The sequence below is a fragment of the Saimiri boliviensis genome, chromosome 11 (genome assembly GCF_048565385.1).
Source record: "Saimiri boliviensis isolate mSaiBol1 chromosome 11, mSaiBol1.pri, whole genome shotgun sequence".
NCBI classification, from domain to species: Eukaryota; Metazoa; Chordata; class Mammalia; order Primates; family Cebidae; genus Saimiri; species Saimiri boliviensis.
The window spans coordinates 87,676,067-87,688,125 of NC_133459.1; positions in this window are offsets into that span (position 1 = coordinate 87,676,067).

Below are 12,059 nucleotides of genomic sequence, written 5' to 3' on the forward strand. Positions count from 1 at the left end.
TGTGCAATGTGAAGCTGCTACATTTGCTGTGATTTCTCACTGGGTGATAGGAAGGCATGCACAGTCTGCAGACAGAGAAAGGCAAAGACCCCAAGGCATGACTGTGCTGGTTACTTTAGCATGGCTGGAGCAGAGCAATGGAGAGAAGAGAGGGAAGGGATGAGATGGGAGAGGGAACCAAGCTGACATTTGAGAGTAGTCAAAGCATCCAGGGAATTGCGAGGGAAAGGGGCACAAGGCATGTGCTTTCTTCTCCTCACACCATTTATGCCTCTAGTCCTGAGCTCCAGGGCTGGGAGGGGAGAGTTAGGATCCCCTGTGCATTCTGCACTAAGAGACTGGAAGACTGGAATCAGCAGTCAAGTGCCACAGAGCCAGAGCCAAGCCTGTGCTGAGAAGCTCGACATCTTGAATCCATGGATGGGGATGGCCTTCATAGTGGAGGAAGCAGACCGACTGTAGAGCACAATGCCTGCACTGTTGCCTCAGCTGCTCTGGTCACCAGCCATGTGACTCTGGTCAAATGGCTGTCTCTGTGAAGCACAGACGACCCCACAGTAAATGTGAACAGCAATGCCAGCCTTCTTCTGCATTTCTTAAGAGGATCAAATGGAATTGATGCAAACATATTTAAGCACTCCAAAGGGCTAAAACATTCTAAAATCTTCTCATTTTCAAGTCCCAGGACCCTGAAATCCAAACATGAAAGTCTCCTTGGGCTGCCCAAAGCAGAGAAGACATTTCTGAAAAGTATCTGGGTTAAGGAGGGAGAAGCTGGGTGTCGCTGTGGGCTCTCTGCATGGGGCACTTGGCTCATGAGGTTCTCTGTGTGTGAATTCATACTCAACAGCTGCTTTTAGATTCCACTGAGGATGGAGCCAGAGAGAACAGATTGAAATTACAGCAAGTAAAGTGTAAGTGAAACAAACACAAGAAGGCAGGGGGCCTGGGAGAGACCAGCAGGAGCATTCCTAAGAGGGAGAAAGCAACTTTCTTTGAAGCAGAGAAAGAGGTAAAAAATAGCCAACTGCTACATCTTAGCCAAGGATTCCTGAAGCAAGAGAAGAAGACAAAAGGAAGAATTTAGTTTTTTAAGGCTCATTTTAATTTGCTTATATTTTGCTATCGATTTAATGACAATTTATGGATTACTTTTATGGATTATCAGAATTGACTCAAGTTGGAGAGAAAGATGCAATTGGAATGGGGTTTTGAAAAGTGCTCACTTCCAAGGGCAGGGAAGGTGCGAGCCTTGTCTGACAGGCATATTCTGTGACATCCTGAGAGCAGGAGAGTGCCTTCTCTCCACAAACTCTCTCTGTGCTACATAAGCCTTTCCTGGGAGCTGGGCAGCAGGAGGGGAGCTCTCCCTAAACTTCTCCACAGTGTTTCTATGGAAACCATCAGCTCTCTGGCAGATTCCCTAATGGCCTGGGGGGTCATGAGATCCTCTTAATATTATGTTTTCTACAAACCTTATATCCCTATCCCTGGAAGGAGGGGCCCATGGATGATTTTCCAGGTGGCGCTTTTCCCTAATGTAAAGTGGAAGCTGCACCTCAGCAGCCTCGCTCTGCACATGCCAGGCTTTGCCAGAATCTTGAGAAAGGGTTTGCAGGGATCCCCTAACCCAAACCCAGGGATGACAGAGTCAGTCCGGCCTACTCCAGAGGACAATGCACTCAAAGCAAGAACGCCAGTGAGAAGCCCATCCTGGAGGCCAGAGAAATGTACTATCAGGGGCAGACTGAATAAAAAGACCAAGAATCTGAGCTGCATATTGTACTGTAGAGACGCTGCATGGTTTACAAGAGAGCAGAAGTTGCCGATGAAAACACTCTTAGGTTTAAGCAGTTCAGGAGGTGAGTGGAAGAGAAATCAAAGAAAAGGTTGTAGATTGTATTGGTGTGATGATGGGCAGGGTGCCCAAGATCGTGACTCAGATATCTTACAGTATGACAATTTTGTGACTGCCCCAAATCAAATGAAATAGACTGAAATCAGTTCATACCTTGTGCATGGTTCAACTCTCATCCAAATAATCTTGGAATGAAAACAACAACAACAAAAATTATCAACCAAAATAGCAGTGCACTAGAAATCTGACTTTACCCTCTCTCACTGAAAACCAAAACCAGTGATTATTTAGTAACAAGACTATACCAGAAGTATCTCAGAATACAAAACTGAGGCTATGCCCATCCCTGAGACAACAGAGAAGTAAAATCTCTCAAGCGGAGAGTGGCAGAAGAGACCTCTAGACAGGCTGCTGCTCCCACAGGCTGACAGGCATTGCATAGAACGGTCTCCTGGACTCACAGTTTCTGTACTGGAAAAAATGGAATCCAGGTGGTAGCCAGCTTCCTCACCTTCTTGGGTTCCTTCGCAGGAAAGCCACTCCTTTCTCAACCTGCAAGAAACACCCTCAATGCCTGTAGGGTGAGAATTTCTGATGGCAGCCAGGGAAGAACAGCAGATGTGGGCTAGCAACACCAGGGCGGAGCTCTCTGGCTGCTCCTCATCTCGCCCACAGGCCAGAGAGGCTGGCAGCGGCCCTGTACCGCAGGAGACACATCGCCAGGTTGGGCGCTTTCAGCAGGAAGCCCTGGCCAGCCTCCCCGCACTGCCCAGGAATCCCCTAGGGGACCGCCCCTCTCCATCTGGAAAAGGCTATGCTGAGCCTCAGCAAGCCTGGGCTTCGGGCTCCATCTAGTGCTGAGAGGAAGGCAGCAGTCTTGGTGTGAGGGAACTCAAAAATCAGGACCCCTAGACAGACATGCTCTAGCAAAATCAACACAAATGGGACAGGGAAGACCGAAAGAGACAACAAAGGCCAATGAAATATCCAGTGCAAATACACAGATGCACATCCGTAAGAAATCAGAATAGACACGAAACGGACAAGGCAAGGTGTCAGTGATGGCCTAACTAGGTGGTGATACATGATCTCTTAAAGTATCAGAAAAGCTATTAAAAAAAACTCGGCAAGCTCCAAGACAATACATAAAACAAATGAAGCAATTTGTCAGAGAAATTTAAGGAAGAGATTACAATAATAATAATATTCAGCAGCAATTGTGGAGCTAAGAAAGACACTGGATAGGGCTGGGTGCGGTGGCTCACGCTTGTGATACCAGCACTTTGGGAGGCCAAGGCGGGAGGATCTCGAGGTCAAGAGATTGAGACCAACCTGGTCAACATGGTGAAACTCCATCTCTACTAAAAATACAAAATCAGCTGGGCTTGGTGACATGTGCCTGTAGTCCCGGCTACTCGGGAGGCTGAGGCAGGAGAATTGTCTGAACCAGGGAGGTGGAGGTTGCAGTGAGCCAAGATTGTGCCACTGCACTCCAGCCTGGTGCCTGGCAACAGACTGAGGTTCTATCTCAAAAAAAAAAAAAAAAAAGGAAGACACTGGGCAAACTGAAAAATGCATTATAGGGTCTCAACAGCATAACTGGTCAAGCAGAAGAATCAGTGAACTTAAAGGCACCCTATTGACAATACACAGAGGATTAAAAAGAATGAAAAGGAGTGAGGAATGTTTATGAGATTTAGAGAATAGCCTCAAAAAGGCCAATCTAGGAGTCATTGGCCTTTAAAGGGGCTGAAGAAATGGCAAAGCTTAAAAAGCTGATTCAAAGAAATAGTAACAGAAAACTTCCGAAACTAGAGAAACATGAGCAGCCAGGTACAGGAAGGTCAATATCATCAAACAGATTAAGCCCAAATAAGACTACACTAAGATACAGAATAATAAAACTACCCCCTTAGCACAGTGAGCAGCTCTGTGCAAACCTACCCACAAAGGCCTAGCAGCTGAGACACTGAAAGAGAAGGCTGACAAATTCAGTTTCTCAGAAAGAAATGTTTAATACAAACTTGACAAAAGAAGTAATGTCTCAGGCAGCCACAGAATGGTGGATCCCTGGACCCAGCCTCCAGAATTACCCTCTGTATAGGAAACTTTCAGTGCGCAACATATGTGGCTAGCCATGCTTCAGACTTTCTTACTGAAATGCATAATCACTGAGAAGGTTACAAAAAAACCTTTAAGAGAGTCATTTGTGCTACATGCAGTGTTTTTCTAGGGGTGTATCTATGCTAAAGGCAGTGTTTCTTTGGAGGGGTATCTATGCTACAGAAAGAGTTTTTCTAGGGGATATTTATGATACAGGAAGAGTTTTTCTAGGGGTATTTATCTTATAGGCAGTGTTTCTCTAGAGGGTATCTATGCTACAGGCAGCGTTTCTCTGGGGGATGTCTATGCTACAGGAAGAGTTTTTCTGGGGGTATTTATCTTATAGGCAGTGTTTCTCTAGAGGGGGTATCTATGCTACAAGCAGCGTTTCTCTGGGGGATATCTATGCTACAGGAATAGTTTTTCTGGGGGTATCTATGATACAGGCAGTGTTTCTCTGGGGGGTATCTATGCTATGGAAAGAGTTTTTCTGGGGGGTATTTATGCTATGGGAGAAATTTTGCTTGGGGGTGTTTATGTGACAGGCAGTGTTTCTCTCAGGAGGGTGTCTATGCTACCAGCAGTGTTTCTTTGGAAGGTCATCTCTGCTGCAGGCATTGCTTGAAGACATGTGTGGGGAACACCTGGGTTTGCCAGAGTCAAACATTGGTCATCATATTGGTTTTATTTATCACTTTCCATTGCACATCAGGTAACCAAGGAAGGGCTCTCTCAACAAGGGAAATCTAAGCAGATGGCAGAAATAAAATGAGGCCAGGTCTACACCTGTAATCCCAGCACTTTGGGAGGCCAAAGCAGGCGGATCATTTGAGGTCAGGAGTTTAAGACAAGCCTGACCAACATGGCAAAACCTTGTCTCTACTAAAAAAAAAAAATACAAAATATAAGCCGGGCCTGGTGGCATACTCTTGTAATCAGGAAGCTGAGAAGAGAAATTGCTTGAACCCAGGAAGTGAATATTGCAGTGAGCTGAGATCATTCCATTGTACTCTAGCTTGTGCGAGAGAGTGAGATTCGGTCTCAGTAAATAAATAAATAATAAAAATAAAATGAGAATGAGGGTGGGCTTTGCAGGTACCTGGGAGAAGAGGGTCCCAGGCAAAAAGGACCATAAAGTACAGAAGCCCTGATATGTTTTGTCTTGTTGCTTCACAACGGATTGATGGGTGGGAAATGGGAGAGACAGAGAGACAGAGACAGTGAAAACACAGGTGTGGGACTGTGCAGGCATAAACTCTGCTAGTTACATGAGCATGCACCTCCCAGATCCCAGCAGGCAGGGCTCAGCAGACAGCCTCTTCAGTGACCGCATGAAGACACATTACCTAAGAGCTCATCTGCTTCCAAACAGAGTCTGAAGAAAGGCAGGGTTTCCCCTCCCTGGAGGCTGCATGATCAAGATCCTCCCTATCTGGAGGACCAGAACTCAGCTGCCTCATCCCCAGCAGGCTCACTCTCCTAACATTTCTGGTGTGCTTCCAGAAGCCTGAAGGTGCAAGACCTGGGGCCTTTGGCAGGGTACTACTCTGCAGACTGAAGCAGGCTCAGCCCTCCTGCTCTGGTCTTCTCCACTCAGCTCTGCACCAACCCCTCCTCATGCTTAAGAAGGTAGGGACTTGTTCCCTTAAGCAGGCAAAGGCGTTTGAGAGGTGGTGTTGCATTATATACAGTCCAAGCACACCTCAGGAGAGCAGCTGGGAACTGTAAGGAGAAGAGAAATGGGTTTTTGACCTGGCATTTTGTTGACATGTAAGCATGGAGTTAGCTCAGAGAGTGAGGAGCACATGGAGCAGCAAGGCTGTCTGAGCCAGTGGGGATTCCGAGTGCTGGCCTGTGGTCACCTCCCTGGGGACCAGCTCCCATACATGTAAGAAGACTGCAGCGTTTGTGGCAGAGGCTTTGCATCCCAGCTCTGCCTCATGCCAGGGTTTGGAAGTGGGCATAGTCAGAGACAATTTCCCACACACACGCAGGGCTGGGGGTCAGTGCAGGTGGCATCTGAGAGGAAGGCCTGATGAACCTGCCTCGAGAGGATGTGACCTGCCTGGAAGAGGTGCCATGTAGTTGCAGCCAGGCCTTGGCAGATTGCTTTGTATCCACTCCTTTCAAAATACTGTTTCTATAGCCATCTCAGCATGGGGGTGAAGGTGCCCACAAAACGATGTGGATGAGTCAGAGGTATCACTGACATCCAAAAACCGGCCATGTCAGCCCAATGACTCCAAAATAAAATATACAGCCATGGCAGGAAATTCACTCCACAACCATGTTCCCCAGTGTTGAAGAGAAGCTTCTCAGGCTTCTCAGTCCAGTAGTAAGGAATTCAGCCTTGCCCAAAGAGAGGTTTGCCCCATGCCCTTAACTTCTGGGAGGTCGTATTTGTCACACTTGGTGGCAGTGTATCTGTTTATGGTGGGCTGGCCAGGCCAGAAAGATGGACCATGTCACTTAGGATGCAAACTGTGGGTAATACAGTATCAGATAACCTGGAAACTGAGTTCAACCATGTTGACAATGAGGCAGTCAATCAATACGGCCTATGTAGCTAAGTTCCAATCAAACATCTGGACACTGAAGCTCCAGTGAGCTTCCCTGGGGGCAACACACTGCATATTGTCATACAAGAACAGTGGAAATGTAGTGCATCCCGACTTCACAAGGGAACCCGGAAGCAGCATGGGGAGCCCTCACAGAAAACTGCACTGTGACCTCAAGGTCACACCCAGGCATTGACCTGCATTGGTCACTCACTTTGTTTGCTAGATTTGGCATCAAGTGACGTTTGATTCTTTCCTGAAGTCAAATCCCTGATCAAAGAGCAGAGCGTTGCTACCAAAACTGAGGATGGGACAACCAAATTGAGGACGGGACACACGTGCATTCTGGGGATACGTCGGCGAGCTTCTCAGGGCTGCTGTAACAGATCATTGTAAACTAGGTGCCTTAAGTAACAAATGTATTCTCTTACAAATCTGAATCCAAAGGTCTGAAGCCTGGTGGAGGCTTCCTCCCCTGAGGGCTCCAGAGGAGCATGCATTTCTTGCCTCTCAGTCTCTGGCAGCTGTCCCTGCACTCCTGGGCTCAGCTGCAGCTTGCCAAGCTCTCCTCCATCTTCAGCTGCATGTCTTCCCCTGCCTGTCTGTTTTTCCCATGTATGTTTAATCTCTCTCGCTTCCCTCTTTTAAAAAAAAGCATACGATTGCATTTGGGGCCCATCTGGATAACTCAGGGTAAGCTCCTACAGGATAGATTCTTGACGCAATCACATCTTTTACAATTAAAAGCAATACTCACTCTGTTGCCATAGAAGGTCAAATTTACAGGTTCCAGAAATTAGAAAGTGAATACAGCAACCTTCTTTAATCTGATGGAGATACAATCAAAAACCCCTAGTGGATGTCCGAAACTGTGGACAGCACCAGAGCCCTGTGTACACTGTTTTCCTGATTTAATGATGGAGACAGCTGCTGCATGAGTGAAAGGCAGGTACTGTACTCACTGTGGAGACTCTGGACGAAGGACAATTCATGTGCTAGGCAAGAGGACTCAAGATCTTATAACTACTCAGAACACAATTTAAAACTTAGCGATTGTTTATTTCCAGAAATACTTGTTAGATAATTTGAGACTGCACTTGATCCAGGGCAGGCGTCCCCAAACTTTTTACACAGGGGGCCAGTCACTGTCCCTCAGACCATTGGAGGGCCGCCACATACTGTGCTCCTCTCACTGACCACCAGTGAAAGAGGGGCCCCTTCCTGAAGTGCAGGGGGAGGGGCGGGGGCAGATAAATGGCCTCAGGGGGCCGCATGCAGCCCGTGGGCCATAGTTTGGGGACGCCTGCCTTAGAGGGTCAGTCTTTCAGCTTCCATGGAGCTGTTCAAGTGCAGCACCCATGGAATGTGCCCACTGGGCATGGGTCCTCATTGCCTGCCCCTTCTCCAGGGCTCTGATGCGGAGCTTTGAAGGCTAATAATTAACAGCAGCTGCACCAAAAATAGCAAGGGGAGAAATTCCAGTGGGTCATTCCTGGACAGAGAAACACAGAATGTTCCAGAAAACTGGAGACTCTTAAATGCTGTGAATAGGTGGACCCCGCTGGAAGAGATGGGAGCAGACGGTCCAGTCTCACTGGGGCTTCGGTCTATTGAATTCTGGGTAAGGTGGGCGTCTCTTCTCACAGTCACAGTGTGGCAGAAACAGAAAAGCCCAGGCTTCTTCTCAAGAAAGGACATGGAGAACTAAGAAGAGGCTTATTTTGGATCATGAAGCTTAGGAGGAAGCTTGGCATGTTAATCAATTTATTTATATAGATAAATCCTACTTGCTTCCAAAAGAGGACCTTGTGCTCAACCCATTGAATGTCAGAACTGAAGAAGGCCTTGGGGTCAACCAGACCCAACTCCATTTCTAATAAATGTGGGAACGTCAGATTTTACCGAGGAAGGCACCTGCACCCAGATCTCTTGACCTGCAGTCTCCTGCTGTTTCCACTGCAGGAGGCCCTCAACAGGAGAACAGTGAGCACAGTATGCAGTATCAGCTCTTCCCTGGGTCTCTAGCCTGCTGGCTTACCCTGAGTATTTTGGGCTTGCTAGCTCTTAGAACTGTATGAACTAATTCCTTAAAATTAATTTTCTCTTGTTTTCTCTCTCTCTCTCTTTCTCTTTTCCAACCCCCACACACTCCTACTGGTTGTTTCTCTCTTGGGAACACTGACTAATACACTTGTCTTTTAGGGGTCAGAGCAAACACCCCCTTCCTCCCCTCCCCCAGTGTCATCAGAGCACTGATCAAGGGCTGGAATCTGCCCCTCCTGAGGAAGAGCCCAGCTGAGCTCAGTGATGGTCAAGGTGGGTGGGAGTGGGTGCTCAGTCTACTCATTGTCTCCAGGGCTCTCTGCTTGCTGTGCTGTGATGGTGCACGCTTGTGGTCCCAGCTCCTCAGGTGGCTGAGGTGGGAGGACTGCTTGAGCCTGGGAGGTCGAGGCTGCGGTGAGCTAAGATTGCCCCACTGCACTCCAGCCTGGGTGACAGAGCAAGACCCTGTGTCAGCATAAAGAAAACCAACAAAGAAAAAAAGAAAAAAAATTGTACCTGCTTTGACTTGGATTCATTATTTTTGACCATTTTTTAACATATTGATTATATTCATGTCCCTCCTTCTTGCCTCCTCCCTAAAAGGACTTGGAGAAACTTATTATAGCACCTATAATACACTTGATGGAAACAGAAAAAGGAAGAAAAACAGCACCATGGAAAAAAAGGAGAGAGCATTACTATCTCTTCTGTCTGTGAGGACAGCTCCACTCTACCAGATGCCAGTTGTCTCTGAGCTCCCTAAATATTTACAAGTACCAAGATTCATGGGCAGTGCCCACCTGAGGGAGCTCTCAAGGTGGTATCTGGAGGTTTCAGAGGTTTCTGAACTAGACTCCTGTTCTCTTTCTTCACAATAAGTATGAAAGATTAATTCGAGCCATACCTGCTGAAGCAGAATGTAATCACAGATATAATCATGACTTCATCACAATCACAATTTACAGCCAATTTTGGTAAATTTTCAGAAATAATGAGAACAGCGATTGTGACACCAGCTTCCAATGGCAGTCAGTGTAGTGCCCGGAGCTGGCTAGTGAGGGTAAGGGAGCTGCCCTTCACTGCATGGGCTTGAGGGAGAGTCTCACACTCACAGTGTCAGACTGTAACAATGAGTTTGCCCACTGGCTCAGTCCCTGTGAGGCTACTGGGCCAATCAGGCCATCCAGGGGCATCTCCATCCTTCCCCTGTGCCTCATGAATCTCACTAAAGAGAAAGAACAGGCTGTTTCCCATGGGAGGTTTTCCTGCAGGGCAGGGAGCTCTTCTTCTCCTTCCCCTACTGTGGAAGGCCATCTGCTGGCAGAATTCCCTCTTCTTTATGAAACTCATCTTTTCTCTTAAGGCCTTCAACTGATTGGATGAGGCCCACCCAAATTGCAAAGGCTAGTCTATTTTACTCAATTATACTGATTTAAAGCTTACTCTTATGTAAAATATCTCTTCACCATGACAAATAGCAAAGTGCTGACAAAATATTTGGTTATGATGACCTGGCCAAGTAGACACATAAAAGTAATCATCACGATGAGACACACAGAATTCAAGAAAAGATAGAGAATGTACATGGACACAGGGAGGGGAGCATCACACACTGGGGTCTGTCAGGGGAAATAGGGGAGGGACAGTGGGGGATGGGGAGTTGGGGAGAGATAGCATGGGGAGAAATGCCAGATACAGGTGATGGGGAGGAAGGCAGCAAATCACACTGCCATGTGTGTATGTATGCAACAATCTTACCTGCTCTTCACATGTACCCCAAAACCTAAAATGCAATTAAAAAAATAGAGAACGCAAAAGAATCTATAGATCACAGCAAAACTTGATAGGAGCCAAATAGAGAAAGGCAAATGGGAGAAACACAGAGAAGGAGAATTTTTATTACATGGTGGTGACAATGTTGGAAACAAAAAATTAACACAAGAAAAATCTGTTCAATACTTAGGAAGGAAGAAAAATGGTAAGATTTCACAAGGAATGAAAATCACCATTCCTGGTTTGTTTCTGTTTTCTCCTTCTCTCTAGCCTGGCCAATTGATCACTTCCTTCTTCCACGATAAATTCCTTTCCCCACTCTAACCCTCAGCTGTGCCCGCTACATGACTCTGCACACCCTCACCCTGCCCCTGCTGGCTGCTGCCCAGTGATAAAACGGCCCTTCGCCAGCCCCCATCAGCCAGCCGGTACGGCTAGCCTGGCATAAGGCGACAAGTAGGACAGGACTCTCAGCTTCACACATTTTATTTTTCACTCTGTTTTAAATTGCCAGGGTTCCTTCCACACCTATAAATAATAATATTATTTTGAAGACAATAATAATATTATCATTATTTTAAAAATTATAAAGAGGCAAGGCTATGAACAGCGTTTCAAATTTCCTTGTTCCGGGTTGACAGATGACCCCTGCAGCTGGGCTAGAGGAAATGGGTCCACACTAGAGAAAGAACTAAGATCTCGGCTGTGTTGGGAATCCAGTCTCCCAGGCGCCTGCCAGGGTGATGCCTTCTGCCTCAGTCGTGCCCTAAGTGGGTCAGGTCACGTTAGACCTCTTAGTAGATGTTGCTTCTTTACTTCTCCCCACTCGAATAGTGCTCTTCAAGGGACCTTACTCACCATCTGCTCCAGTGGCTGAAATCCCACATACTCAACATGCATTTTGGGGAACCCTAAAGGTTTTCTGGCCTCCACTCAAATGCATATATGCTGGGTAGAAATTACGTTTTACACCTTAATCAGCCCAAACCTGAAACATGAAAGCATGATGGAGAATAGGACGGAATTGTGTCCTGCAGCTTGGAGTAAGTTACTTTTTGAATAAAGTGCAGAAAAGAAGCACCTAAATAGGCTTCGGGGAATGTTGGAAGGGGGACCTAGAACCTCACTGCCCAGTGTGACTGTCACCACTCACCTGTCACTATCGAGCACTGAAAGTGTTCAGTCTAAATTGAGACATCCTGTCAGTGGAAAACATATGCAGGGTTTTGAAGATTTAGAAGAAAAAATATATAAAACAGTGCCTTAATGATTTTTGTGTTGATTACCTGTTTAAATATCAGTTTGGATATATTAGACTAAATAAAACACTTTAAAATCAATTTCACCTATTTCTTTATACCTTTTAAAGTATGGCTACTAGAAAATTTAAAATTATGTAAAAAGTTCTTATTTTATATATATATATATATATATATATATATATATATAGTCTTTCTATATATGTGTGCATGTGTGTGTGTATATATATATGTATATACTCTTTCTATATATATGTGTGTGTGTGTGTATATATATATATATATATATATATATATATATAGAGAGAGAGAGAGAGAGAGAGAGAGAGAGAAAGAGTCTCACACTGTCACCCAGGCTGGAGTGCAATGGTGTGATCTCCACACACTGCAGCCTCCACCTCCCGGGTTCAAGCAATTCTCCTCCCTCAACCTCCTGAATAGCTGGGATTACAGGCACTGGCCATC